This window comes from Elephas maximus, chromosome 3 (genome assembly GCF_024166365.1).
Source record: "Elephas maximus indicus isolate mEleMax1 chromosome 3, mEleMax1 primary haplotype, whole genome shotgun sequence".
NCBI classification, from domain to species: Eukaryota; Metazoa; Chordata; class Mammalia; order Proboscidea; family Elephantidae; genus Elephas; species Elephas maximus.
The window spans coordinates 140552248-140557465 of NC_064821.1; the positions used below are offsets into that span (position 1 = coordinate 140552248).

The 5218-nt window shown below is 46.8% G+C and overlaps 1 non-coding gene across 1 annotated transcript; it reads right to left on the reverse strand.

The window, feature by feature from the left end:
* Positions 1–226: 226 nt before the first annotated feature.
* TRNAN-GUU (transfer RNA asparagine (anticodon GUU)) lies at positions 227–300 on the reverse strand. The gene has a single exon. It is a non-coding gene; the product is annotated as a tRNA-Asn (tRNA).
* Between the last annotated feature and the right edge of the window lie 4918 nt (positions 301–5218).

A 5218-nucleotide genomic window follows, 5' to 3' on the forward strand; every position in this document is an offset into this window, starting at 1 on the left:
GCTCTGGAATAAGTAAACTCCGAAGTCCCGGGCAGGGGTCTCGTTGAAAATACATACTTCGCAGAAAAATTCCTTCTTTTATCACTTTTATGATACTTGAATCTTCGTGCGGCCTACTTTAGGATTTAATTCAAAGCGGACAGAGGTCCACAGGGCTCTGAGGAAAAAGCCCTTAACAGGCTAAAGCTGCTTTTAAGCAGCTGCAAAGAGCCTAAAGTAAATATATCGTCCCTGGGTGGGCTTGAACCACCAACCTTTCGGTTAACAGCCGAACGCGCTAACCGATTGCGCCACAGAGACACAGCGAATTCGCTTTTCAAATTTATTATCTGTTGGCAGAAATTGTCCTTTAACCTCAGCCTGGTGATACCTTCACATCCTTCTGGCTGTCCGACCCCGCGCTCTCCGGAGACTGCGAGTACAACAGACACTTAGGCCGAGAATCATGCGGTTGGACACATTCGGACGGTGATACCGAGAACCTGAGCGAGCTGGCGGACTCCGACACTATTGGCCTCGCGCAGTGGGAGAGGCACAGTCGCTGCTCACCACCCGCAGGGGAGGAAGCGCCACAAACTGCCGCCCAGCGGGGCTAGGCGTTCAGAGGCCGCCGACATCAGCCCAAGCCTCCCGGCCCGCGTCCACGGCGTCGCCTCCCCACCCCCACCACGCCCCGCTGAACGTCCTGGGCCTTTCCGAGCAATGGTGACGAAAGTGATCAACCACGTGCGGTGTCAAGTCCGTTATTGTCAGGGGCAACCATAGGAGGTACTGATACGGAATTATGAAAAACGGAGCGTCAGAGTAAGCTTCATACCAGCCTAAAGCGAGCAAAGCTGATTGTTTACGAAGAGTAGGATGGTACCCAATTGTAGCTTTAATTTTAGATAGAGCTGCAAATCCGCTATAGTTTTGTTCCCCTTTGCGGGCTCCTTGCAAACTTGCTTTCCAGTGGTCCCCCCACACTCCCTTTGGCTGGATAAAAAACTTAACTAAAGCTGTGTTTATTAATAGGCGTATTCCTTTGGCTTTCGGTGTCTATTTCCCACACAGCCTCCAGAGAGGAATGAAGAGCTCGCGGGGCTGAGGCTCCGGACCACGCAGTCAGGAAGGAGAGGAAGGGAAACAGCAGGTTATCTTGGGGCCCCGGGAACTTTCACTTGTGCTTAAAGAACTGGGAGAAAAGCACCCATGATCGTCGTGGAACGCTTGCTAATTCCAGTAGCAGGACTAGGAGGGTGCATCCCTGGAAAGCCTCGGTGAGACCTCATGGAATAGGTTGTAAGAGCCCCTTAGATCCTGGTGGTCCCATGAACATCGGGAGTTCCGCCTGGAGGAAAAGGGCTCAGGTGGACGCCATTCTCAGAGGCCCAAGGGAGGGTGGAGTCGCTCCCATAGTCAGATGCCGCCTCTGCGCAGCAGTTTCCATCCACTTCCCGGCTCCCCTCTTGTGTTCAGAAGCAGGACGCTGCCAGGGCCTGGACCCTGACTTGGTAAGATCAGCCCTGGGACCGAGGAAATCCATTCAACTCTCTGCAAACCTCACTTTCCTCATCAGCAAGGCGCCCAGGTTGACTTCGGCATTTGCCTGCCGAGATACCTTACATTTGGACAACTGATCTCAGGCTCCTAAGGAGAAGAATAGCTCAGGGCTTTTCGTTATCCTGCCAGTTCGTTCCGTACTGCGCACGACTTCTAATTTCAATGTCTAGGTCTCACCCAGAGTTTAGTGCGTTTTACTTGGTTTTCTTTGGATCTGGGAGCCATGGGAATTCCCGCGATGGCCGCGAAGGATCCTGTGGTCCTTTTTGTTAGAATTCTGCTCCTAGGAACTACTGCTTATTCTGTTTGGCCAGTGAAGATGAATGATGTCTGGTATTTTCAATTTCCCTGAGACTGGATGGACTGAAGATTTCTTATTTTGGACCACCCCAATTCTAGAGCTATTTTGGGTCAATGGCCCTTCCTATGCTTTGGAGGGTTGGTGCTATCTCATCGTCTCTCCCATCAGACCATGGAAGCCTCACAAAGATAGCTGGATTTGAGAGGAATCAGCCTCTTTTGTCATTCTCAATGTTCTATTTTATGTATTAATAGCCATTATTCCAAGAAGGGTGTACAAGCTTCAACACACCCCCAGAGGGGGTCCCATAGAAGAAAAATTAGCTTGTACCGGAGAGAAAATGCAGTGGGACCAGGCCTCAGCCTCCGCTGTTTGTAAAAGGGGAGGAAGAAGATTATAGAGAGGGAGATTCAGAGGGAAGAGGGATTGGGAGGACAAACAGAAAAGTTGAGGAAGTTCCCAGGACATATCTATTCACTGGCCCCAGTTAAGGCAGCTTGTCTCTCTGGGCCTCTCCTTCCCACCTTTGCACCTCACAGCAGCCTCTCATCCCTCCACCTGTCTCCTAATTCTGGGAATGCTATCATTTTCTACTCTACCTGCCCAGGCTAGGCCCTGTCCTCTCTAACAGGACCAGTGTTGGGCCCTTACAGGTCTCCTTTTGCCAGTCCTCTCTTTTGTGGTCCCAGGAGAGTCAGAAGTATTGAATTATCCCCAGAGAACAGGATATTCAGCCTAGGTGTTGTGAGGCCATCATGCTGAAAGTGAATCCAGCAGTCCCAGGTCATTTTTTACTGTACTTGTTAAGAAAATAAAAAGAAATTCCTTGGTCCAGGTTATTTGTAAATGTGGAAAATGATGTTCAAATTATTTTGAAATCAGTAACACACGTGATTAAACCCTCATTTGCCAGGGCACTGAGGGAATCAATAATCCATGTGGAAAAAGCCCCCGTTTTAAAGGTGGTCTGCTGAAGCCTGTGCACCCTTCTGTTCACCTGCAGCTATCACATGGTAGCTGCTCCTAGATTAGTCTTCTTACTTTAAACAACCATGAAAATGGACAAAATATGTGAAGCACTGGTTTACAGACATTGGACAGAAGCAGTGCAAGACTGTGATCCCTGAGAGAGAGTTTGGGAGAATTCCTGATGGTGGTACAGCAAGCTGAAATCCCAGCAGAGTGTGGTGTTCACATGAGGAGGTAGAGATCAGAGTTAGGAGAGATTAGAGCACTGGAGGGGAGAAAACCCTTTAGGGGCCAGTTTTCAGAAGTCCATATGGGGGTCCTCTGCAGGTCATTTGCTGAGTGTGGGCTGCTCATAGCAACTGTATGCATGGTTTTTTTTTTTTTTTTTTTTGGGAGGGGCATGTGCTCATGTGCAGGAAGATACTACCCAAGGCTTGCCAGTGGACAGATGCTACAATATAGAGAACAGAACAGAGGTCCTAGAGGTCAGTACTAGGCAATGCTGAAATTCAAGCTTTGTTAACAACTCTTTACTACTCTGAGCATCCAGCTGAGCCTCTCCAGAAAGGCTGTGCTTTAAGAGCACGACCCATACCCTAATGTGAGGCCTACTCTTGACAGTCCCTAATAAAGCTGCAAACCAAGCCCTGATAAGAGTGGCAGGGGAGATAGAGTTTGGAGGTTGAGTTCCAGCAAGTCAAGGGTTTTGGTAAACACCTTGAACTTTTCATAGATTCACCTTAAAGCCAAAATCCAGTCCTACACAAATTCAAGGTAATCAGCCAGTAATCAAAATGCATGCTGTTGTTGTGTGCTGTGAAATCAATTCCAAATTATCTTGAACCTATATCACAGAGTAGAACAGCCCCATAGAGTTTCCTAGAACAAAAATTGATATTCTAGAGAAAGATATCAGAATATACTACAATGTATCATTCAAAGCATCCAATAAACAAAAAGTACTAGACATGCAAAGAAACATGTGACCCATATTCAGGGGAAAAATAAATCAATAAAAACCAACTCCCAACTCCAAGATGTTCTACAAGTTAGATTTAGCAGAATTCAAAGCAGCTATTACACACACATACACACACTCAGAAAACATGATGTCATTGAGTGATCTGATAGACAGTCTCAACAGAGCTGTGAAAACCATCAAAAGGAATCAAATGGAAATTCTGGGACTGCCCAATAGACTCATAAACAAAGTGGTGTAGAAACAGGAATGCAAATTATCCATGGGCTCAGTGACATGGGCTTCCACTCACCAAGGCTAACGTGGTCACAGCCACTACTGAGTGCCCAGACAGCCAGGAGCAGAGAACAACTTTGAGCCCCTGATATGACACTAGTCCCCAGAGGAGGTATGGGCTGTCAGCTCCCATATGATGGCAGGTTGAGCACATAGGACCTGTGATGGTTAATGTTATTTGTTGACTTGATCAGACTGTATAGTGGTTTGGCAGAGGTTGATTGGACTGATTACTTTTCCATAAGATAATATATGTAATCTCCTCCATGATGTGATCTCATGTGATCAGCCAAACAGTCCTAAGTGGAGTTTTCTCAGGGGTATGGCCTGCATCCAGGATATATGGACATTTTGGCAGAGCTTATCTCCCACCGCCAAACTAGCTGATATCAGGAGGTGGTCTTTCTAGCATGGCCAGCCCCCACCTGAGTCACTTTATTAGTGTAAACCTTCAGGTGTGGTCTGGATGCCTATAAAAAACAAAGGCACCTCAATAAATCAGTGAATTCCAACAGTTTAGAGTTATCACAAAGAGTCCTGGTGGCACTTGGGTTAAGCGCTGGGCTGCTAACTCAAAGGTTAGAGGTTGGAACCCACCACCCTCTCCTTGGAAGGAAGATGTGGCAATCTGCACCTGTAAAGATTTACAACCTTGGAAGCCCTATTGGGCAGTTATACTATGTCCTAAAATGTCAGTTTGAGTTGGAATTAACTTGAGGGCAATGGGTTTGGTGTTTTTTTTTGTTGTTGTTGTTATTCTTGTTAGACTACTCTCTTAGAATCCAAGGACAAAGACCTAATTGTATAGATGAAGTTAAATTCTGTACCCCACAATAAACCCACTGCCATCGAGTCGATTCCGACTCATAGCGACCTTAGAGGACAGAGTAGAGCTGCCCCATGGAGTTTCCAAGGAGCACCTGGTGGATTTGAACTGCTGACTTCTTGGTTAGCAGCCATAGCACTTAACCACTACACCACCAGGGTTTCCGTACCCCAGACTATATTAAAAAAAAAAAAAACTAAAAAATCATAAACTATATATGGAGTAATTGGAATGTAATGGACATGGACAAGCTCTCAGAAAACAGACTGTGACTGTATAAGTGTCAGAGCCCTGTCTTGTAGGCTCAACACCATGTGGTTGATTT